This window comes from Protopterus annectens, chromosome 3.part0 (assembly GCF_019279795.1).
Source record: "Protopterus annectens isolate FY-2018-M chromosome 3.part0, PAN1.0, whole genome shotgun sequence".
Taxonomy (NCBI): Eukaryota; Metazoa; Chordata; order Ceratodontiformes; family Protopteridae; genus Protopterus; species Protopterus annectens.
This window is the reverse complement of record NC_056731.1, coordinates 1,597,402,047-1,597,428,076: the sequence shown is the minus strand read 5'-3', so window position 1 is coordinate 1,597,428,076 and position 26,030 is coordinate 1,597,402,047. Positions and strand designations below refer to the sequence as shown.

The 26,030-nt window shown below is 46.6% G+C and overlaps 1 protein-coding gene across 1 annotated transcript in view; it reads right to left on the bottom strand.

The window, feature by feature from the left end:
• Positions 1–26,030, bottom strand: part of MATN2 (matrilin 2) — a 658,816-nt gene that overhangs the window by 488,759 nt on the left and 144,027 nt on the right. The window lies entirely within an intron of this gene.

The window sequence follows — 26,030 nt, the reverse complement described above, 5'->3', positions numbered from 1 at the left end:
TGCAGGTGTCTGTTCTGTGAACCGCAGAGCCTATGGCGATAGGCTGGTGCGGTTGCGCCACCAGGCAGGTCAGTAATCCACTACCAGTAACCGTAAAGAAATATAAAAGTATGACAGTCAGCAAAAGAGTGCAGTGTAGTCAGTAAGGAATAAAATCTGCAAGTACCAGTGTGAAAGTGTCTGCAAGTCTTGCTTGATTACAAAAGTGTGTTTCTGCCTGTAAGTTAAACCGAAAAATGAAACTGCCTGACATATATTCTGAAATAAAAATGCCCTACCTGTAAGAAAATAGTACACAACCTGCAGCAGGCTGAGAAGTATAGCTGCAGAAGATGATGAAATCACATGTGTGAAATATATCCCTGTGGAAATACTGAAACATGACAGAAATGAGACTGCTGGAAAGGATTGTAATAACTACAGGTAAAACATGTCAATAAAGCCTAGAAGTAAGTACCATCCTGAATAGTAAAATGAAAGCAAGTGAGAGAGTGTGAGAAAGTGATATGAATCCAGCAATACAGTAGTAATAACCCCTGAATAAAGTATACTGCAGTCAAGACAGAATGAAATGCATGTGAGATTCAAAACCAAACAGCGAAATCTGTTCAAAGTGTTGCTGCATGTGGAATGTGTATCCCAAAATCTGGATATGTTGCTCTGTCTGAAATATGCAGATAGGATGATTGTCTGATATACCAAACATCCACACTTGTCTACAGCTATATAAAGCAAATGTAGCAAGATGATGTAGCTGAACAAAGCTAGATATGAATGTGTATGAAGAACACTAAAATGTATATTGATGTTGCAGTAACAGTCCTATCACCAAGTTGAAATAGTTATCATATAGGAAACTGTAGTTAGAACAGTATTGTGTATATAACTGTAGCTATTAGAAATGTACAGCATATGTATTGTTATTCGAAGGTGTTAATATTACTTTCTTTACCCCACCCTATAACCACATATAACCCATTCCACGTGAAAATGGTATGTGCAATCACAATTAACACCCCTGGACGTTTGTCCTGTTGGGTCATATATATCTGCATGTCTGTTGATGCATCTGCCCTGTTCATACATCCGCACCTGATGGCCTGTTGCCATCAATTAACCTTGCATGTTGTTGGACTGTGTATTTCTGTTCAAATTATACATGTGTTATGCACGCTGTTCAATGGTGTGAATATCTGGGTGTTTGGTTAACGGGAATACTAATGCATGCTGTTACAACTAATTGTGAATGGTATTATATGTCACTAACCCAAACTGTCATGACATAATGCAAAACATAGGACGACAGGGAAGGCGGGTTCCAGCGGACCCACCTCTCCCACCTCAGCTGGCGAGTGCACCTGGCACTAGTGCCGAGACCGGACCCTCCTCCGGTGGCCCTGTGCCACCTGCAGGTGGAAGCGCTGCAGGGGATGGGGCTCGCCCCCCCTCTGCAAGTGTGGCCGGAGGAGAACCACCACTCACCCTCCATAGCGTCTGGACTGTGGTGCGTAGGGAGATTCGGGACTCTGTTCTTGAGCCCCTATGCCAGCTCGAGGCATGGGTGGCGCAACTAACGGGCATGCCTGTTGCCCCGCCTACACAGCCCCCAGCACAGCCCCGTCCTGGGCAGTGAAGGAACAGTGGCAACTGCCTATGGGTTGGGATATCAGTTCCACTGTTGCCATCTGTGGGCTCATGGGCTCTGGATATCCAAACCTCCGTTCCCCGTCAATTGTGTAACCCCCCCACACATGTCATGCACCGCCCCTGTATGCGTCTTGTTTGTCTTGGCTGTTTACCTACCCAACCTACCTCCCCAGCTGTACCGACTTCCTTCACCTGACATACCACTCTCACCTGAAAAAAAAAAAAAAAGGGCACTCTGTACCCACAAAAAAATTACGCCCCATACATAGCTGCCCATTCCGCACACATGTCTGCTGGACATGGAACCTATCAATTACAATTGGCTGTACAACAAGTATTATTGTTGTCCTGACACCTCTCTCAGGGGTGGAAGGTTTCAAATGTCACACCAAATTACATACATATGCACAACTGTTGCTGATGAAGAAATGGGCAGCTATGGGCCTTACCTACATCCCTCCTGCACATCCCAAGCTTGTTTCCCTACTGTCTTACCCTCTTTGTGACCCCTTTTTCACCACTTTCCTGTCTCCCCATTTTCTTTTCTTTCAAAGAAAATAGCGCGGGTGTGCGCCAGAGTAAGCACCGTTAAACGGTTGTAAGCGGGCGTGCGTTTGTGTGCACGGAGCTAAACGCCAGTGTGCATGCGTGAGCTCCACGCAAACCAGCGCTAACCCGGTTACAACTGCTTAAAAGTGCCTTAGTCACTTTGATTGACAGGTCCTGTACTCAGTTCAAAAGCAAAATAAAATCCCACTGTCAGTCCCAAACCCAGGACCTTGGAAACACTAGTCTGTATGATCTACCACTAAGCCATGACTCTTAAACAAAAACATTGTGCTAAAATAAATATAACATGTAATAGTAGGGATGAATGAAAAGGGAATATAGGATGTGTAGTACACAAAGCATGTCATTTAAAATTACTGTCAAAACTACTGGATTTCCATAATAGTAGTGTGTGAACAGAAACAGCCATGCTAGTTGGCAGCTTGTAGATAATAAGGTCAGTCAAAGTACATATATATATGTATGCATATGTACATATATATATATAAATATATATCTATATATAGTTGTAGGAGTCAATGTGCATACACACTTGCTACAGGGAACATGAGAGAGGAATGGAGTATTGTGAATATACAACACAGCCTAAATCATGAGAGAGATACTAACCTTTACACTCACAGAACACTGTCCACAGCATACCAGCATGGTCCCCGCCCTCACAATCTGAAAGGGCAACGCCTATCCCACATACCCTTTATAGCACTGACCTGAAATCACAGTGAGAACTGCAATCAGTACACAACTGGCTGTATGCAATTAGCAAATGCTGGCTTACAATTGGTGCAGAGGCCATCACATGGACCTATGCAGATACCTACAAAAGCATCCAGTGCTAACACTCCCCACGTGCAATACATTCATTGCATTGTCTGTAAGCAGACAGAGGGAGAGTGAGTAGTGAGAGAGAGAGAGAGAGAGAGAGAGCAAAAAAACATACATAAAAAATCAGACACTGTGACTCTGTCACCCGAAGCTGTCAGCACTGACAGTAGCAGCAGCAAGCAGAAGCTGTGGTAACGCAACCAGCTGCAACAAACAGAGGTAATGCAAAGTAGCAGGTTAATAGTGTGCATACTGTGAACCCCCCAAATGTGTCATAGGTCTGTATCCATAGGTATGTCCATGTGATATGTTGTGTGTACGTAGTTCCACCAAAAGGGGATGACCATACATCACATGTCAATCAGTCTTAGGTCATGATCCTGGCAGCATTTGTCTGTGCGTTGGCCCAGCAATGGCTGTAGTGACTGCTTTGAAAGGTCAGCCAGGTTCAAAAGTCAGGATCAGCCCATCCCAAAGGCACACTGGCTGGGAACAAGTGTCTGCAGGTACCCGATGTCACTGCATATTCATCCCATACTGCATAATTCCATAGCTTAGCAGACCAGGCCCATTATGCATATAATGTGGTAATTCCCAGGGTCAGTCGAGGTGCCCCCTTAGTGGTGTGGGACCACTGTTGCTGTATGCCACTGTTCAGGTACATATCCTGTAGTACGGCCAAGAAAAACTATCAGTGTTATATGCGGTTGTATGTCCTCTCTGAGTGCCGGTAGCACACATCCAGGAGTACCACAAGGTCACAGTGATGCTGTGTGTTCTCCTCTGCTGAGGGCAGCCCTCACCTGGACATGTGAGATGATAGGGAGGTTACATCCAGCTGGGATAAATATTTTAAAGGTGGTGGAGAAGGAGGGGGGATACGTGCACCGAACATGTCTGCAAGATTGTTGCCAATATCCGTGTGTTTGGTGAATGTTAAGTAGGTGTGGATTAACACAGAGCATATCTGAGGTATGTGGTCCATATGTGTAACATAACTGAAGAAGGCCTTGTGGTCATCCATAGTGTTTGTGTCCATTTCCCTCCCAGAGTAGGCCATGGCCGTTGTTATGACGGACCGTAGCGTAGTACCAGTGCTGACCACAGATGCCTTCCCTTAATGTGAATGTGCTCTGTCCTGCAGTAGCCTCCTGCTATTGTTATACAATCTGCCTCTGTCTGGGGTCCACCGGACAGGATGCCTAACCTTTGTGCATAGCGCCTGGGTTAGACATGTGTGTGCAAGTTCCATGCAATCCATGGCATGTCCGTGGTAAGCATTTGCAAAGGGGTCAGCAGTGTGGCTTGTGGCTTCCACTGGCCCAGTGTGCTGCATGGATACCATCTCAGTCCCAGCAAGTGAATAACTGTCTAATCACATACATATCAACGTAGTCTACTGTGCTGGTGGTGGTGGTGGGATATGTATATCCAGGCCGAGTAACGTCTGTCCACATCACAGTAGTGGACGGTGTCCCACATACAGTACCTTGGGATGAACCCCCAGAGTGAGGTTGTGCATTGCACCTGTCAGTGTGTGCTGACCGATGGGGCATGCTACTATGTTGTGTGGAATGTGGCAGGTATTGTTGCACAGGTGTTGGCTGAGCACTGATATCTGGCCATATACCTGTGTATCCACCATGACACACACACATGCAACACATAGGAGTAGCAGTATATTACTACACATGAGTATCATGTATAGTATGTGTGCCATATATTGTTGACATGGTCTGCTGATATCCTGTCTGTGTTCTCTTCCAGGGAGATGGTGCAACAGTGTAACCCCACCTACTCTGTGGCGGAAGATGAGGAGATCCACCATAGCCTGGTGCGGGAGTATGACATCCTGTTTTCCCGCACCAGTCAGAATCAGCAGGAGAGGGCCGCACTGTGGCAAGACCTTGTCCGTAGGGTAAATGATATTGGCATGCATAACAGGACATATGAGCAGGTACGACATCACTGCAGTGATTTAATCCGTAGTGTCCGGCAGCATGCATCAGATATCCACAGGCAACAGGTCGCCACAGGAGGTGGGGTGGCCACACATCCCCCCCTCACCAGACTGGAGGGGCTACTCCTAAGTGTTGTGGCTCCAGCCCCGGAACACCAACAGCAGTACACCTGCATTATGATGGAGGCTGGTTCCACACAGCAGCACGACATGGAGCGTGCAGGTAATATGCCATATGTACACCTGACTGTTCTGTACACTGTATCATATGCAATATCAATGGCACAGTTGTGCCCACTGACATTAATCTCATCATTTCTGCAGGTCCCTCCAGGGATACAGCAAGACAGGCCATCCATGCTGGTGAGTGTGTTTAACATAACCTATAATAGTCCTGATAATGCTAGTAACAGTAGTGTAATTCAGTAGTGCTCTGTGTGTATACTGCGGGGTGTGCATGTGTGCATGTGTGCAGGTGTGCCTGTGCCCATGTGTGCATGTGTGCATGTGTGCATGTGTGCAGGTGTGCCTGTGTCCACGTGTGCATGTGTGCATGTGTGCCTGTGTCCATGTGTGCACGTGTGCATGTGTGCATGTGTGCCTGTGTCCACGTGTGCATGTGTGCATGTGTGCATGTGTACACGTGACCACGTGTGCATGTGTGCATGTGCCCATGTGTGCATGTGACCACGTGTGCATGTGTACATGTTGCATGTGTCCATGTGTGCATGTGTCCACGTGTGCATGTGTGCATGTGTCCACGTGTGCATGTGTCCACGTGTGCATGTCTGCATGTGTGCATGTGTACCTGTGTGCATGTGTGCATGTGTGCCTGTGTGCATGTGTCCATGTGTGCATGTGTGCATGTGTGTATAAGTGCATCACTGGTAACAATGTCTGGAGACTGTAAACTGTGTTTCCTGTCTTCATCCCACAGGTTCTGGGGCTGCTCTGGTGACCTGCAGCAGGGAACCTGAATCCTGTGCCATGGCTACTGGTAATGATGATATTTGTGTAATGGTACAGGAAGGTGTGTCAGGGTCTGCCATTGGTCAGCCAATTGACAGTACACAGCTGTCAACCCCATCATTGCGCACAGTCATCCTGCCTGTACATCCTTTGTCACCATTGTCCCTAGGTGATGGACAGGATACAGTGGGCATAGACCAGGGTAATGTGGTACCTGTGGCACATGCATCCCCACACAGCAGCCATGGGCAGGGTCCTCCGATGGTACCACACAGGCAGTTGCCCATGGGTTCTCGTGGGAGCATACGTGGGCGTACTGCCTCTGGCCGACATGCCCAAAGAGGTCTGTCAACCTCAGCTATGTTTCGGACTGTCATGCAGGCACAGTCACGTATGGAAAGGTACACCAGACAGGGTCTGAGGGAGCTGAGAGCATGTCGCACAGCCATGACAGACAGTATGCGTGACATTGCGGATGCTATCCATAACTTCACCGATGTCATAGACAGACGTTGTGGGGACATATTACAGCAGGTCCACAACCAGATGTCCATGAGCCAGGGCAATGGTGGGCATTTGCGGCGTCGACGTGGCCATATGCCGGCAGCAGCAGCAGCTGGCAGTCGGCGCAGATGACAACGGGCTTGCGCATGCCCCCATAGTGCCAGCAGCAGCACCAGCAATGCTGGGTCTGTGCTGTCATCGGAACACCCCAAGAGACCACGTGCACGTGGCTCTGGACAGTCCCAACAGGGACTTGTGTCCACTCAACACACTCCCGCTTCTGATGACAGTACCCAGTCTGGCTTTGTACTGGATACGGTTCGTAGCACCCCTGCCAGGCACAGGTACTGTGTCCGTGCACACAGACACTGATCTGTATGGCCTGCCAGGTGCAGTCTGTGGCTGTCCACAAATCCCTGTATATGGCAGCCATGAGGTGGAACTGTGTGCGTGCATACACACATGTGAAATGTTAACACCTAGGGCAACTACATACACGCACACACTGCACCAACACTGCCCCACCCTGTACTGCTGCCCCTCACCAACACACATACACACACATGTCAACTGGTGGTATCAGTGGCTGATTCAGGAATACCTAATCCACACCCTGTGCATATGATGACACTGTGCCACCTCCTGCAATCTCCAACATCATTGTGGTACAGGTAAACACATTGCTGATGCACAGGGTGACTACATAGAAGTGTATTACTAGTATCATGTTGGTAACAGTACAGTGTGCTGCTATGACTGTGTGTTTATCCCAGCATGCCTGTTGCAGTAACTGTATGAATGTCCTGAATTGTTATCTGCACCCATAGTACATACCAAAGTATAACAGATGCACATAATTGCATGCCGGTGGTAAGGTTGTCAACAGATAGCCGCATACATGGGTAGCACAGGGGAAAGCTAACGCAAGTAGTGATATGCAATGGTGGACATGTACAGTAATGGTGTCAAGTTGCCCACAACAACTATGCCATGTGGATGTTCGCACATGTAGATATGTGTGCAGTACCAATGTAATCCAAATCACAAATAAGTATGACATAATATCGGTTCTACCATGGGCATCTGCGCTGCGTATTCCTGGGTACATGTTGATAGTGCCTACATATTTGCATTGTTACTTACTGTTATTGTTACCCCTTCTTTGTTGTATAATGCACTACTTCCAGCCCTATTTATTGTAGCTTTGTTTGCATGCATGTTCGCTTGGGGTCCCCTGGAACACTGCTTACACCTGCAATGCAGAGTTACAGTGCTTCTGTAGACTTCTAGTGACATCTGCATAGCGTACGATACGTATGTCAACTTTACACATGACAGAACGTCACTGTCTGTCCTGTACGCATGTACATTGCCTGTGACACATTGCACACGTCTTACCTGGCATTTACCCACGTGTGCAGTCATATATGTCAGTGCTATAAAACAGTAGCGGTACACCCACACATACACACCTTCAGTATGTTTTTCCCCATTGGCCCTATGTGTTGGTACTCACCATGGCAATCACACTACTAGGGTAGCATGTGCAAAGGTAACCTGTGAATCGCCTCTATGGTCCAGTTGTGGTTTATGTGAGTCATGTGGCAATGTCACAGCTGCCACATGTATGCAGTCAGCCATCACCCTTGGCCAGGAACATACACCACATGTGTGGGATGCCACCACACAACCAGTCTGGGGACTGGTCTCTCTGAACCCAGTAATGCCATACCCTGTCAGGTGGCATGTCATATATACTACATCCTGGACAAACGTCAACCCCAATCCCTGCTGCTACTATTGATAATACCCCTGAAGATGTTCCTGATAGTTTTGACCAGTTCTTTACTGAGACACTTCAGGCCCTAGCTAGCCATCTACCTCCTAGCTCCCCTGGTCCTGAAAGTAGCACCCCTAGAAAACAACTTGCGTCCAGCTGCCAACCAGTCACCACTTCACTTCTCCGTACCTTGATTGCAACAGTGAAACCCACTACACTTTCTGCTGATCAACTCCCTGCCGAATACCTATCAAAACCAGATGATGCTATTGTTTACCCCATCTCAAAGGTAATCAAAGGAACCATGTTAGAATCTAACTTTCCCACCATCTGGAAAATGTCATATGTAATCCCACTTCACAAAGGAGGCAGCTCTACTGAAGTCTCCGATTATAGGCCAATAGCTATACTCTCTCCACTTGCAAAGATTATGGAAACTTTCGTCATAGACAAGTCATGCACCACCTAATCCAAACTCGCATTATGGCAGACACTCAGCATGGCTTACATCCTCATCACAGCACTACGTCAGGCCTCCTAGCCTTTACTAACACCATAATTCATACTTGCAACAATAATTATATATCCGCAGCCCTCTTTTTGGATATTTCAAAGGCATACGATATGGTTGATCACCAACTTGTACTCCACACCCTGCAAAGACTGTCTAGATACTGGAGCCTTCCAATGGTTTCAATCCTACCTGCATGGTTGACAGCAGGCTGGCCTCTGGCAGAACAAACTCTCTAACCTTCTACCTAACACCCTCAGAGTACCACAAGGCTCTATACTAGGGACCTTGCTGTTCTCCATCTTCATTAATGACCTTTATACTGTCATCCCAAAAGTCAGCTGTATCCAATATGCTGAATACTCTACTCTGATCTGCTCAGCCACATCTCCAGTAGAGTTATGGCCAGCTACCCAGACCACCTTTAATACAATAGCAAACTGGCTTTCTGAACATCGTCTGATCCTAAATCCCAATCAAACTAAACTGCTGTTATTTCACCAACACGTAGGTCTACCACTTTCACCATTACCATAACATCAACTGATGGCACAATAATCTCCTGACCCATCTCCTGAACTATTAGGTGTCATCATAGACAATAATCTCAAATGTGACATACATGTTAACCAGATTATCAAAGCCATCAATAGAAAACTAGGGTCACTTTACAGAATTAAAGCCTTCCTAGCCCCTCCAGCTAAAGGTGCCATAGCTCGCTCACACCTTGTTTCAACCCTTCTGTATGCATCCCTCTACTCGAATATGAACAAGACTGTCCTTAACAAACACTCAATTTGCTACAACCACATTGCCAGGTTTGCCACTGGGCTGCCTTTTAGGATACATCATTGCATCAATCTAAATCAGCTTGGTTGGCTTGCAATACCCAGCCTAATACAGTATAACCAACTGATTATGGCCTATAAAATCCTCTATAATCTAGACAATACTCCTGCACTTCAAATATTATCACCCCCTATAACAATCCTAGACCGCTTCGATCCTCTAACAAAGTACTACTTCAGACTAGCAAGTTTAATAATACAGCCGGTGATTCTCTCTTTGCAAACCATGTAAGTATATCCTGGAACTCACTTCCAGCTGATATTACCCTACTGTCCACCTTAGGTCAATTTAACAGTAGACTCAAACAACATTTGTCACTTAACTGGCTATGTCAATGTATCAAGCCTGGCTAACTCGAATGTGTAAAATCTGTGAATCACTTTACTGTGTAATTTTAATTTAATCCTGACTTGTGCTCAGGTCTAACATTAACCTGTGGAACATGTTTGACTTGCTTACTTATGTAATCTCTGTAAATAATCTGTTTGTAATATGTAATGCTAGTATTATGTAATGCTGTATCTGCTACCCTCGTAGTTTGTCTCCACGGGCCTCCCCTGGAAATGGACATGCATCCAGTCGGGCTATCCCAGTCAACAAATGTTGGATAAATAAATAAATCAATACAATATATTACAGTGACGACAATACCAGTCAGACATTGACACACACTGACAGCATGCTGAACACACTGGGGCATACGTGGGGACTCAGAATAGCAGCCTGCCTGGGCATCACACACCTCCGCAGCTGGCACACAGGCATATGTTCCATCGGAACAGAGCACATGCCACACATGGCACGCACATCCCCTGTGCCACACACTCACAGCCTGTAGGGCTACACAACACACCTGCTACAGACGTGTCAGGTACCTGTCTTGTGTGCTGCACTGGGGTCCCGCTCAACAGGCTGTATCTGGTGAAGGTCAAAGTGATATGACTCAGGGGCACTATGGTCCACCACAGCACACATGCATACAGGTCAGTCAGAGGCATGGACAGATATGACTCACTCATTGACCATGCCAGTGTGGCTGCTGAGACATACCTCCCTGGACTACATGATAGGGAACATAGAATGGATCTCTCAGCATGTGGCACAGGCCAGTATGAGCCTGATGTTGGTTGCCAACATACCCTCACCAGGTATTCTACCACTATATGTGGGAAGGGTGTTGTATGTCTACATTATGCTCAGTCTCCACTGTCATTCATAGGGTATCCACTGGCTATCAACGTGTGCTTACATGCTAGGTAAGCCACAATGATGTGCATGGGTCATCTTGCATGTGACACCCATGGCCCGATGTATAATGGCAAAGCTCCTTGGTACACACATACTGCCTTATGCTGCAGGACATGGTTTACATAGCGACCTCTGTGGGTATCACACAGGTTAGGACACTAACAGTGCTGCTACACAACAACAGCAGTGTACACCGGAAGATGCATGCACCGGACATTGCCCTCAGCACGGTGAACTGCAATGTCTGTGCAGTACCAGATTCATGAGTCATGGCTCACAGGTGTTACCCAACACTGACAAGTTATGCCCCATACCATGCCTGTCGTCCCCTACACATGTAACACACATGGATAGGGGGGTGGTATCCCAAGGTAACACAGATACACACACCTCCAGGTTGCTGGCACAGCACAAACCATCAGGGCCTACTCATGTGCAGCTGACAGTGTGTCGGACTGCCATCTGGTTCATAGCCTGGCACACACAACCCTCCCATACACAGGAAGACCACCTATCCTCCATAACAACACTGGCAATATGACAGTCTCAAGAACTGTGTTATAAGGCCGTACTGCATCCAGCCAAACATTGTGTGTGAGCATTACTGTAGCTACAACACACTAGTTGAAGAGTTCACAGCATGTGGTCACCGAATTGCAGTGGAATGACATGTTACCTCTTCCACAACAGGTGGGAACATGCAGCACCTGTACATCGACTACATGTACACTATATGGCCCAGACCAGATGTGTATCCCCTGCTGTAGGTCTTTCACCATAGACAGCCACACTGTATAGGGACATACCACGTGCGGACCCTGCACAGTAAGACACAGTCATATTGGTATACATTGCAAATACCATTTATCCACATGAAGCATGTGTCAGACATGGTAACTACTGCAGGTCACAGGTATTTATGTGTATGTGTCACACACATACATCATGTGTGCAATGCCATTGCTGGTTTAGGCAATGGCATGCATTGTTATGTACAAACACCCACACAAGGTCATACTGTGTGACACAACCACATGTGACAGTTGTGGGTTACCAAAACATACCTATCTGTACTCTGACAATGGTAGTAGACACAGTAGCAGAGCACACTATTGGCATTACTAGCCAACTAGCCCTGTTTGGCTGTGCTGATAGTGTGGTGACATCCCCTGTGTTTACTGGGGGAGTATGCAGCATCTGGTGTATTGTAGTATTTGCCAAATGGATCTGTGTGCTCACACTTGCATTTACACACACCCTACTACCCCCACACACATGCACACTTGCAGGATTCATTCCCCTACCTAACTAAGTCATGACACGTGAGAGAGACGCATTAGCAAAACGCACTATTCGGTTTACTAGATAGTTCCTCTTCTCTGGCTATACTTATAGGGTGCTGACAACATCAGTATTTTAAAAGGGTAATGTGCATCAGGTAGTGTGATCTCCTGATTGCCAAAACTAACATGTTTTTATACGGAAATGCACACACACAAACTCCCCACATCCAAACACACACACATGCCATTTACAGGTTTCAAACTCCTACCTAACTACATTACGATACTCAGGAGAAACGCATTAGCAGAGTGCGCTATTCACATTACTGGGAGGCTTTCTTTCTCCTGCTGTACTTATAGGGTGCTGACATCATCTGTGTTTAGAAAGGGGAGTGTGCATCCTGTAGTGTGTTATCTCACTTGCCAAAAGCGGGATTTCTCTCATACAAATTTGCACACACACAGCAACCCCCCTCATCCAAACACACACACTTACCATTTGAAGGATTCAAGCCACTACCTAACTACGTTATGATACTCAAGACGGACGCATTATCAGAGCACGCTATTTGCGTTACTGGGAGGCTTCCCTTCTCCTGCTGTACTTATAGGGTGCTGACATCATCTGTGTTTAGAAAGGGGAGTGTGCATCCTGTAGTGTGTTCTCCCACTTGCCAAAAGGGACATTTCCCTCACACATATTTGCACACACACACAGTAACCCCCCTCATCCAAACACACACACTTGCCAATTGCAGGATTCAAACCACTACCTAACTATGTTACGACATTTGAGACGGACGCATTAGCAGAGCACGCTATTCGCATTACTGGGAGACTCCTCTTCTCCTGCTGTACTTATAGGGTGCTGACATCATCTGTGTTTAGAAAGGGGAGTGTGCATCCCATAGTGTGTTCTCCCAGTTGCCAAAAGGGACATCTCCCTCACACACACTAACCCCCTCATCCAAACACACACACTTGCCATTTGCAGGATTCAAACCACTACCTAACTATGTTATGACACTCGAGATGGACGCATTAGCAGAGTGCGCTATTTGCATTACTGGGAGGTTTCCCTTCTCCTGCTATACTTATAGGGTGCTGACATCATCAGTGTTTAGTAAGGGGAATGTGCATCCTGTAGTGTGTTTTCCCAGTTGCCAAAAGGGACATTTCCCAATCACAGCCTTTCACACACACAAACCCCACTCATCCACACACACACACAGCATTTGCAGGATTCAAACCCCTACTTAACTATATTATGACACTTAAGGGAGACGCATTATCAGAGCACACTATCCGAATTACTGGGCTTCTGTTCTGCACCTGTATTATTTCTAGGGTGCTGACATCCTTATTTCCACAGAGGTATGTAGATGTAGTACTACCTGTCAGGTGGGGGATAGCATATATATGCATTTGCAGCCACCTACGTCAGGGTCAGATATGCACATCGCACTGGCAGGTTATGTTCTATACCATGCTTTGGGACCACAGGACCTGTAACACACAACACAACCAGTCCAGAACACCACACCCACATCCAGGACACACACTTAGCTTCCCTGGGAACAGTGCCAGGATATGCAGGTATTCACATACACCATTCCAGTTGGTAACATCAGGTACAGGCATATTGTGTGAGAGAACTACTCAGGCCTCTACCACTTTACTCTACAGCCACTACAATTTGTGGGTCCATGTGCTATGGCAGAACCACACACCACAGCCACATGGGTGAATACATATTGCACCTGTCCATCTGCAACGTGGGTACTCACTGTTCCACACCAGAGGTAGACCACCATTGTTGATATCTGACCATGACCACGTTTCCCTGGACATCTATATCTCATCTCCACCCCCAGGCAAGGTTGTCACTGCACACAAACTGTGTTTAGCACAAGCAGACTCTACACTTGTGTAGACTGGGGTGGATGACTTCAGAGGACCCATGCTGGAGGACTATACTGGCCACTCAGCATAATCCTTGATACTTGCATCCTATGAGCATGTGTACAGTTTGCATTGGTCATGCTATCCCACATATACCCATGACTGCTCCACAACAAGACACCTGTCAGCTGTACACTGGCCATATATGCGCCGTTCAACAGACAGAGTGACCTAATACATTGCAGAGCTGTAGCCCACAGAGGGAGGACATCTGTGGACAGTTCCAGCATGGCACTTCATTCACACATACTCATTACAACACAGTGTTGACAGTGGAACCGTCCAGAGAATGCAGATAGGGCTCCCCTCAGTCTGTTATTGATGGACACCTACTGTCAGAGATCCTCAGCAACCCTCTCACAGCACACACCGACAACATGGCTGTGGCTTAGCACATTCAATCCCTGAGACATCCACGGTGCCCCTGCTTGACAGAGGCACAGCTCACTAGCCTCACATGTTGCCTTCTGTGACCTACTTTACAGTGGCACGGTAGCCTACTATCCTGGGGATGCAGATGCCAAGCACACTCTGGCTGAGCTGTCATTCCCTGGGGCAAGAAGCCTAGTACTGACCTCTACACCCATATGTTCAATTGTCGGATGCACAATATTTGTTGTGCTGTTCTACTGTTTGCAGGTCTTTATTACCATAGCATTCCCTGTTCCTATGACCAACTTGTGTATCTGTGGCAGATGTTTGCATATGACGGCGATCCACTATATCACTTATGTCTCTGTGGTCATTTACTGTGTGCACTGGGCTGATTGCTGTGTTGTGGTTGGTTCCTGGACTGACACGCATAAATACCAGATATGTGTGGCCAACTGCTACACAGAGATATGGCCTAAGTGTGTGAGCATGCCCAGTTCAGCCTTTCCATGGCATGTTGTCTGACATATGCCTCATTTATCAAAGTGTGCGAGCATGCCCAGTGTCAGCTTTCCATATGTTGCACTCTGAAGTCCAACACATATTTGGGTGTGTGTGACCTTCGACATTATCGCACGTTTATGATTGTGTGCTGGGTGTCATGTTGTGTACTAACTGGCCAACTGCTTCGTGTCTGCCACAACAGGGATTATACTGTGCCTGCAGGAATTGCATGGGATACTTTGCAGACAGTTCTCAACATACTTTCATAATGACCTAACACTGTAGTACCATATAGTGTACTGGTTCGGTACTTTCACTGTAGTGGACAGTATCCTGGGCTTTAGTCCTATCACTGCTTGACATCTTCATAGTGAGCACAACAGACTGTGTAGGGGCCAGTTGTGCACATATGACCATGTTGCAATATGTTCAGATATGGACTACCTACACCAGGCTCGTCCAACATTGCTAGTGTATTCCACAACATGGGTGGACATTGGCAAACACTAGCGATGTTCCGTAGGCCATTTCTGATGGTAGTCACAGGGTGTGTTTGTCCTTCGACACACATTGTAACTGGAGTTTGCCATTACATATGTCATGGTTGGTATACTGTGCCTCTGTCTACCTCTGACATAACAGTGATACCCAGGGTAGCCTACCATCTCCCATACACTCATCAGGATGCCTCTTGAGGGGTGTCAATATGTGGCAATCTGGCTGACTTGTACCAGGAGTTTACTGAAGTGTGGGGGTGCCTTCTGTGTTATGGATCATTCTGTACAGCTTGTCCTATGTATGTCAGTGCTGGGGTTCAGGTCTGTCATGTGCATAGCTCACTGCCATTCAGATTGTACAAGGTGCAACATGTTCATTCATTCCAGGATGGACATGGCTTCATACATCAGGCACAGCTTTCCTGTAGCTGGGAAGGATGGCGGTGTGTGGGGCTGCAGTTTGTTTACTCAGGCAACACATGACATCTGTTCATGCTCTTTGCTACCCCTGGTGGGGTACTGTTGTGGACTTTACAGTTGTTGGAGGTGTCTGCTGCGGTATATCCCACAGGGGCTATTGTAGTCAGTTGTGATGCTGATGGAGGATGGCTGCAGAGCCAGAGTGAGTTCCCCTTATCTACATCTGCCAGCCTTCATGTTTGGGTGAGTATATGGTACATGTTTCTGTGAACACTACAGACACATGTTTGTCCAGTGCAGGATATTTATCACCTTTTGTACCCAGGTCTCACATTACATGTTAGGTGCCTCATGGGTTAACACCTGTGTGGTAATTTGTGGGCACTTACTGTATATCCACGGTGGTTGTCTATACACAGTTCTGCGATTAGCTTGCTGACATGGCTATGGCTACAGTTGTCTGTTTGTAGGTGGCACCCTTGTGGGTTGCTTGTGTCAGCTGGGGTCGGATATGGTGGGCTGTTTGTACTCCTCTGCATACATGCTCAGTCACAGTCCTTCCATGTTGGCCTATACCTATGGGACAAGTATACAGAACGGGGTGGGGGGGCAAGACCAGGCCTTGTGGGATGCCACTCATATCCGCTTTGTAGTCTGACATGGATGCGGCATGTCTGACCATGTCAGTTCTGTCCTTGGTCTGCTTTGCAACCCCTCTACTGACATAGGGGTGTATATTTAAGCTGGTGAACATATCCATACTGAACACGTACGGTATTGTCTAGAAGCATGTGCACGGTCCAGCTACGTTTTGTGGACCACATAGCCCTCATCAATGACCTTAATGACTGCTTCAAATGGGTCAGACATGTTTAGGGGCCGGTTCTGCAGTTACAACAGCCACAGTGTGTAGGGTCCAGTATCAGTAGGTCCACATTAGCCTTCTGTCTGCAGTACATACTGATCCTTTCCATAGCTGTGCAGAACAAGCTTGTCAGGATCCTGGGGTGGTAGTTTGGAGTATCCATTCAGGCAACACCTTTGTTGTGATGGACCACTGTTGTTGTACACTGCTCTTTGGGTACATATCCTGTGGTAAGGCTGACATTGGCCAGTAGTGTGATTTTGCATTCCATTACTCTTGGGGTCCATGTTGACCTCAGCACAGGACACCATCACATACTTTTGCTGCGGTGTGTTCTGCTTTGCAGATGATGGCTGTTACCTCAGCATCTGCAATGTCAGGGGACCATCTGCTGGGATAGGTATTTTGCACTCGGTGGGGGGGGTGGTTGCACTGCACCTGACAGGTTGTATGTTAGCAATATGTGTGTGTGTTTGGTATGTTGTTTGTAATATCTGTGTGATTCAGAGCATATCTGTGGATGCCCAACATAGTTCCTACCATCAGTTGGGTAAGCCTTGTGATTATCCTTAGTGTCCTGTACATGTTGTATCTTCATAGGTTCATGGGTTCATAGTAGGCTAGACACCCTAGGCCATTAGTAAGCCTAGCTAGAGTGTGTGTGTCTTTCACCACCCCTTGCTATGTTCAATTATGGCCATTTATGAGGTTCTTCACTGTGCCTCTGTCTGGTCGTGACACAGTGGGGACCCCCAGTATACATGTACGGTCATCCATCCACTTGGCAATATTCCTGTTGAGGGGTGTCAGTGAGGGGCTCTGCCTACCATGGATTGGGATCCTGTTTCTGGGTGTGGGGAGCCTATGGGTTATGTATCTGTCCCTCCAGCACATCTTATTTCATTATGTGTTGAGGTTGACATCTGTGACTCTCACAGCTCCAATGGCTTTGATTTCCTGTGGTGTAGCATGTCCATTACTCCTCTGTTGGACATGGCCTGGTACAACAGACATACAATGCCTCTGTGTAGGCAGTGTGTGACTGCAGTCAGCTGGGGTGTCTACAGCCAGGCAGCATATGACATATATTTCACACCCTTTATCCTGTTGGTGGGGTAACTATGAGGTCTTCCGAACCACTGCAGGTGTCACGTATGGTACATCCCATATGAGTCATTGTACTAGATTATGGGTCTGATAAGGGAACAGTACAGCAGCACAGTGACCTCTGTTGATGTTGATGTGAATCCTTTTATGATACGGTGTCCAGTATCAACAGTCTTCATAGCCACATTGGCATTGTGGCTGTCACATGACAGATTAATGTCGACCTGTGTCCCTAGGTCCATGATGACTCCTTGCATACATAATGGTTTGACACCTATGTGGTACTTTGTGTACCTTGTCTGGTATTTGGTGGAACATCCATACTGTCCAGTGTCTTCGGATGTCTGGGTGGGGTTCTTGTGTGTGAGAGTGTGGTCTGTCGCATGCTACAGACTGTACAGCAGTTTTGACTACAGTTATGTGCACATGGGTGGTGTCCGCTGCTTTGTGCATTGTCAGTTACCTGGCTATATGGGTGTCTGTGCTGCATATGGATACTCCCTCCTTTGATGTCTTGGTGCAGGTGTTGGGGCCATAACACATGGTATGTGGTATAACCTAGTAGTGCTGGTGTGCTATCACCAGGCCTGCAGCAGGCTTCTGTCACTGGACAGGCATCAATGTTCTCCATAATGGGAAGTGCCTCGGGCATGCATATTGCAGTTTACACATCTGGCATTGGTCAGCATTACCCTTATGTTTCCTACCACTTATGTTTTCTAGGGTGGTGGGTAGTCTTTTTGGCCTTGCCTACATACGGCTCTATGGAGGCGGCAAAGGCCTTATCCAGTATCCAGACGCACATGGGTAACAGCTGACAGCCATCCCTGTAACAGCAGCATGGCTTGTCATGCTTGACATCTCAAGCAGACACACATTACACCCTCTTGGACTGACAGCTGTAACTGTGCCAGCTGTTAAACATGAGCATTCTGTGTTTGTACTGTGGCATCATTCTTGGTGAGGGTTGGATGCTGCACACAGCCAGTGTCATCCCGCCCTGGGGTACATACTCGGAGGGACCATCCATGTCTCATTTGATGTGACCAGGGAGGTACAGCTCAGGTAATTCACACCAGCATGGACATTGAGTGCATCATATTTCTGCTTGCTTTGGGGTGACCTGCATACTTGTGTTAAGTGGCATTTTGTGGCTACCTACAAGCAGCTTACTCTACCCTTTCCCTTGTTCAGTCTGGTGAGTGGGACAGCTGTGTGTCTGCCTATACAGACACCTATTATGACTGTATCAGGCATGTTGTTTCTCCTTCGGGCCTGTGACTGTTTGGCACACCAGCTTTGCGTACTATTCGTTGCATGAGCTATGTTTGAAGGTTGTGGTTGCTTGTGATCTACTTTGGAGGCGTCTGTTGGTGTGGTGTGTTTGTAATTAAGGCCTCCGGGAATATTTGTCTGTGTTTATGTGTTTGGTTTACAGTTGTGGTAGGTCTATGTGGGACTGGGTTTGTGGTGTATGTGGTTACCTTCTCCTCCTGACTAGTGTTGACAGTACTGAGTTGTTGGAGCTCAACCTCTGGTTTGGATACATGGATGCATCTATCACATGTTTGTATTTATTGGGGGATGTTGTGGTTGTCTGTGTACTTGGTACTGGCATCACATTGCCTCTGGATTCATAGATTATACTTGTTGTGGCTGGACTTAGTGGATTGTATGTGTGGACATATGTTGTTGCCATACTACTGGTCAGTGATTACTTCCCTTTTTATGTTTGCTCTATCATGTGGTATCTTCCTCATTCTCTTGCATGGTTTGGTAATGGCTGGAGGCCAGCATGCCAGATGCCTGCATGTATGGCATTGTGTGTTGTTGTTATTTGTGATTGCATACTCCAAGCATTCCTGGCTATGTTCATGGAATGCCTGTATAACATGTTCTGTGGTGTGCCCCATATTCTGCACTTGCACAGGGCCTTTTGTGGATTCAACATCGGTTTTGAGGGCTGCAACCTATACTTTACACATGTTTTTCACTGTGGTATTCTGGCCAGGGACTGGGGTCAGGGTGTGTATATCCAGTGTGATTACTCTATGGTCTGGTCTTACCAGTGAGGGGTACACTTCTCATCTTGCCATCCAGTACACATGTTGCTGATTATCACATCCAGTATGCTTACCCCTCTTGTGGGAGTGGTACATTGTTCCTGGGCATTTTGGTTTATGGAATCTGGGTAATTTTCTCCTACTGTGTTGGTGCTAGTACAATGCTACCGGTGTATGTCTGGGTATTTTCAGTCGAGCAATATAATGTGGTTTGGGGGGCTTGATATATTCATTTATTCCGACATAGGCCAGGTGCTGTTCCTGGTATTAGGACAGTGGTCTGCAGCAGGCTATATACTGCGAGGCAGTTTTAGCCATTGGTATTTGACCATGGATATTCCATGCTGCTTCTTGTTGTGGTACCAACATGGGGGTGTGGTTATCCTTGCCATTTCTTGCTAGTCACCCTCCTTTTGTAGCTTGTTCCATCTTTTGCGGCTGTACAGCACAGTATGAGGTGTGACCTGGTAGTGTTAGGGTGCTGATGTGAGCCTTGCCCAGTTCTCTATTACAGGACTTGTATCTACATTCTCCTTACTGTGTGCGTTTACACTGCACATATCTTGCTGTTTATACATCTGTCATGGGGTAGTATTACATCTAGGTTCCTATCCCTTGTAGAACCTATGAGGTTGGGTTTATGTTTTGAGACTTACCTATTCAGGGCAAGCTGTGGGTACTGACAGCCTTTGCCAGTATCCATGGGGCATGGCATGATAGGTGCATGCCACCCCTAGCAGGTGGTGCATCATGTCAAACTCTGCATAGCTTCCCAGCCTGTAACACATTGGCTCCCCTTTGACTGACTGCATTACTTCAGCCAATTATTGTACTTGATCTTCTTGTCTTCATAGTGTGGCATCATGCTTGGTGAGGGTGAGATGTTAGGCAGGGTCTTCATGTTTGCATATACTAGATGGTGTTACATTGCTTAACACATGGCAATCTTGCCTCAGGTGGTGCTGCAGGGCTGCCTCTGTCGGATGCACATACTACACTCCCTGTACATGTTTGAGAGCAGGTTGTGTCATGTTAGGCATCCCTGTTACTATATGAGTGAGTCAGAGAGGGGTATCATTCCCAGGGTTCCTACTGAGCCAGTGTATGTGCTATGCATTGCCTCTTTGCCAAGGCCAGGGCATACTGGGCATGCCTCCTTCTGCCTACTGGGGCAGGCTCAGGTTGTTCCTCCTCTGAGTCATGCTCTGCCTGTAATGGCCTTGGCAATGGTGGGGGGCTGTTTGGCCCGGCCCTATGCTGGTCCTGCTGCAGCTGTTTTCGCAAGATCATATTATGTAGCATGGCACATACCATGACAATTTGGGTACATGTAGTTGGTGTGTACTGCAAGGCTCCACCAGATGTGTCCAGACACTGGAACCGTGACTTGAGCAGCCCAAACACACGCTCTATCACATTACGTGTTTGTGCGTGTGCCTCATTATGGCGTTCCTGTTCAGGTGTGTGTGCGTTTCTGATGGGTGTCATCAGCCATGGCTCCAGTGCATAACCTGCATCCCCCACTAGGTGTCCGTGTGGGATGTCCCCATTGGCAAATGTCTGGTACAGCTGCGTCAAATGCCAGATGTGGGAATCGTGATAACTCCCCGGGCAGCCAGCACACACATTCATTATTATGCCATGGGCATCACACATGACCTGGCAGTTGATGGAGGGGAAGCCCTTGTGGTTAATGTAGGCCCTACCCTGCTCACCGGCTGGTGCTTTGATGCGTATGTGCGTGCAGTCTATTGCACCCAGTACCTCAGGGTATTCCGCTATTTGCTGGAAGAGACGCATATTGCTGGCCAATACCTCACGGGCATTGGGGAAATATACATGATCACCGACATGTGCTGACATGGCATCCAGGAACTGGTGTAGTACCCTGGAGGCTGATGCCTGTGATATCCCCATCATATCGCCAGTTGGTCTCTGGAAGGTACCTGTTGCTAGAATTCTTAGGCCAACACATACCTTGGTTTCCACTGTGATGGGTTCCTCTCTGTTGGTTCTGTGTGTGAGGCATGGCCTGCACAGCTCAACAATTTGCTGCAGGAGCTCTCTGTCCACTCTATAGCGCTCTACTATCTCCAGCTCATGTAACCCGTGGTAGGTGACCCTGGGCCTGTACACTCTTCTCCGTCTCCTCACTGTGGGTTGTCTGGCACCATCTGCATTGTCACCACCCTCAGCAAGTCGCCTATGTCTCATTATGACAGCTATGGCAGCCCCTAACATTTCTGCTCTGAGTGAAGCTTTTTCAGTTTTCACTTCTATTAGCTTACTCCTGTCTTGCAGTGTCTCTTAATGGAAACATCCTGCACTACTGTTTGCAGAGTTTTAAGTGCTGGGCTGGGCTACTATTCTGCCTGTGTAATTGCCTGCTTCTAATTGTTTTCACCTGCTAGCTTCAGCAGTTATCCCTGCTAGCTTCCTATTAATTCTGTTGCTTCCTTTTTCCTCTCTGTTTCCTCAGGGGGGAGCAACTTGCATACTATCTGAAACCCGCTCACAGTGGCTTACACGCGCGCACACGTGTTTACACGGTTCAGAATCTAATTATTCAGATTTAAACACACGTACATCCGCGCAAACACTGTTGCACGTCTGCCAACAGCGTCCAACATACTCAGCCTGCCTTACACGCGCACACCCGCAAACAGTGTTAAACATCTCCCAACACGCCCCACATGCTCACACTGCCTTACACGCTGCACACTGTCGCATTTCGCTTCATGGCGTGCACACGTGCGCATGCACGGCCAGCAAGAATCTTTGGTGTAGGTAACAGTGTACACCTTCCATTTCTTGACTTTCCATGACTTATCTAGTGGCACACCTCTTTCCATGATCTGTGCCTGTCATCTGTCATGTTACACTGGCCTCCGATGAACTGCATTTATTTCTACCATTCCCCCCTGTGATGTCACCTATCTCCTATTCTATTCCTCCCCCTTTTGTATCTCTTACACTACTCAGACTGTGCTCATTTGGTATGTGACTGTGAGATTCAGTATCCGAACCCTCATTTACATGAGACTGCCTACTAATGCTTAGTTACATGTCTTAGACTCAGCTTCCCCCCTTAGCAACCACTACACGGTGGCCATGTTGTTTTTAGTCTGCTGGTCAATGCACTGTCATTCCATGTATTGCATGAAACCCACATTTGTGGGTTTATAACCTTCTTTTTTATGGTTTTATACAGCGCAGCCCATTTGCGCGGGGCTGCGCTGGGTTTAAACATCGGCAATCGCCGAAAAAAAAAATTATATTTTTAATATTTTTGCATCAGGTTATCTTGCCAATGGCCACATATTTGGCCATTGGCATGCTGCCTGAATCATATGCAACCTTTTTTTGGAGCTGGCATCGCTCCGTTGTGGATTTTGCAGAAATGTACTCAGTTGTCAACTGAGTACATTTCTGCAGCTAAAACGTCTCCTACACGGACTGGTTTCTGCTTCGTGGATCGCTAATATACCTCATTTGCATACCTTTCGGATGCAAGTGAGGTATTTAGCATGTCCACGCCCAGTCCGTGTAAGAGACGTTTTAGCTGGTCTCTTACACGGAGTTTAGGGCTGTTCCTGGATCGCGAGGCTTGCATGGAGTGTTGCACGTCTCTTACACTCCATGCAAGCCTTCGTGAATCCTGCCCAATGTGTCTCTAGCACTGCACAGATGCAGGTAGTAGCAGACTAAGGCTCTGAATTGTTAATGAGCTGCTTCCTGTACCCATCCAATATAAGGTTTAATTTCTTCTACCTTTGTTAGTCTACTTTGTGACTCTGAGCAAGTAAAAAAAAATAGGTATGCTAGATGGAGTACACCAGGCAGTCACAAGCTGCTCAGATACTATAACCTTCATTATTTCAGCTCTTCCATTTAGCTAGGTATCACATTATCAGCATATGAATGGTTTGGTGTTATTTGTGCTTCTGACTTGGTTTTTGCAAAGTTATAGACATAGCTGTAGTTGGCTCATCTAGCACCCAGGGCCACTCATCAATCTAGCACCCCACTACTCTTCTCTAAGTTGAGAAAGTCCATTTTCCAATCCAGGTCTCCTGCAACTCTCATGCTTAGCAGCAAAAAAACAAAACAAAACAAAACAAAAAGAAAACATGTCTGTACTGTCATTCAAAAATGTTGGTAGAGAAATGAACCCAGGCATTGAAATACTGATGATTAGCATCTGCCAATCACACACCATAACACTTTGCACTTTGGGCACTACACTCTTCATCCCTCCCTAGCTATGCTTCTGGTTACTGCTGTACTTGTTAGCATAATGTTATGCATATCTTCAAATCATAGTGCATTTCATTTTATTTCTCCTGTTTTCTCTCCTCCCTCTTTGTCACTATCCTTTCTTTTTCATTTATTTTGATCTCTTTGTTATGTTACTTCTCTCCTTTTATTTTGCATTTCTGTACAGTAGCTGCCACGGTTGTGTCAGTGGCCCTGCCATGTACAACCATTCCCCACAGTTAGAAATCACCAGTGACACCCAAGTCTAAGTTAGCTATGGATGCCTCCACATTACTTTCTCAGGGGGAGGTTGATGAGCCTTCCTCTTCTGCACCTAGTGGGGCTTCACTGACTGGGAGTATGGTTGTTACTGCCTCTGGCTGTACTGGGTGAGTCTTATGTCATTCACAGAAAGCCGACAGAAGTGGTGAGGGAGCTGGTGGATCATCTCATTGAAGTCTGCATCAACCACCAGGAAAGTCTCCTCCTGCATATTGCAGTGTTGTGTCCCTGCATGCCACTGGTGGTATGATCAGAGCCAGGACCCAGTGGTGATGGAGCCCAAGTTGGTGTCCAACCATACCTGCCCTATTACCCATCCTGGTGTTCTCCTCCCTTTTGTATTTTTGCCCTCCCCTGTTTCTTGTCCAATCTTCTCCATTACTATTGTCTTCACTTTGTTTGTCTGATGTCTATAACTTCACTGTCATTCCCCTTCTTCAGTTTGTCAGCACCTTCCCTGTCAATCTTGTCTGTGTTATATGTCTGTGCATGTTCTCCTGCTATCTGCCCTCACTCTCTTACCATACCCTTACCGCCCCTTACATCTTTCCTCAACTTTCCTTACCTGTTTTACTTATGTGGTTCCCTCTGCTTCCTTTCCCCTTTTCATATTCTCCTATACTCCCACTTCCACCCCTTCATCTGTTCAAAAACAGATTTAAAGTGTGCAAAATGAACTTTAAGGCTGATAGCTACTTTTGTCATTTTGATGCTTTTGTGCCGGTGTGAATGTGCTTAGGCATATACATGGTCAATGTTGGTTATTTGTGCTCATTGCATTATAGAGCTGCTACTGTGGTCACCTCTTTTTCTCCACAAGCCCTGCTCTGGCTGTAGGTAGGATTGTTAACTAACTGCTGTTTGTGCCCAGATTTTTCAAACTGTTAATTGGTAATGAGCTTTGAGCCACATTGTGCCCAGTAGGTAAACAGAGGCCATCTCACCTTCATCATGGTAAGCATGTTTCTGAATTCCATTATGTGACCAGTAAAAGACGGGAAACATGTTTCTTTATTTCTGGACTCTTAACAAATCAATAGCATAGTCTTCCTTATGGTATTTAGTTCTAATGCTTACTTCAGTTTGTGAGCAAGCAACAGTAAACACACCCACCCTTTTTATGCAGATTCTTGATTAATCTTAGAAAGGCTGCTTTGATAGAATTTCTCAAGGCGAACTTAATTCGATTTCCATAATGAGCCAGGAGCGAATTACTCAGAAATGTGTATTGTGTATTACCCTAAAGAATATAGGATTGGTCTTGTAAAACTGGATTTCACTGAATAAACAGATGGAACTCCTGCATGCCTCCATTATTAAAAGCATGTCCCACCACCAGCTTTCTGTAGTTTAAGAGTTTGTTATTTGCTGACTATTACAGATTTGTGGAATGCACTTACTCTAGGTTATGATATTAGTCAAGGAATAAAAGACAGGAATACAAATTAGCATTCTGCACTGGTATACAGTTCTCAAGCCCAAATCTGTATTGTGACAGGAGTCTTGAATACATCTGATGGAGCCTGTTATTTTTGTTTCTTAGTATGTTTACTGA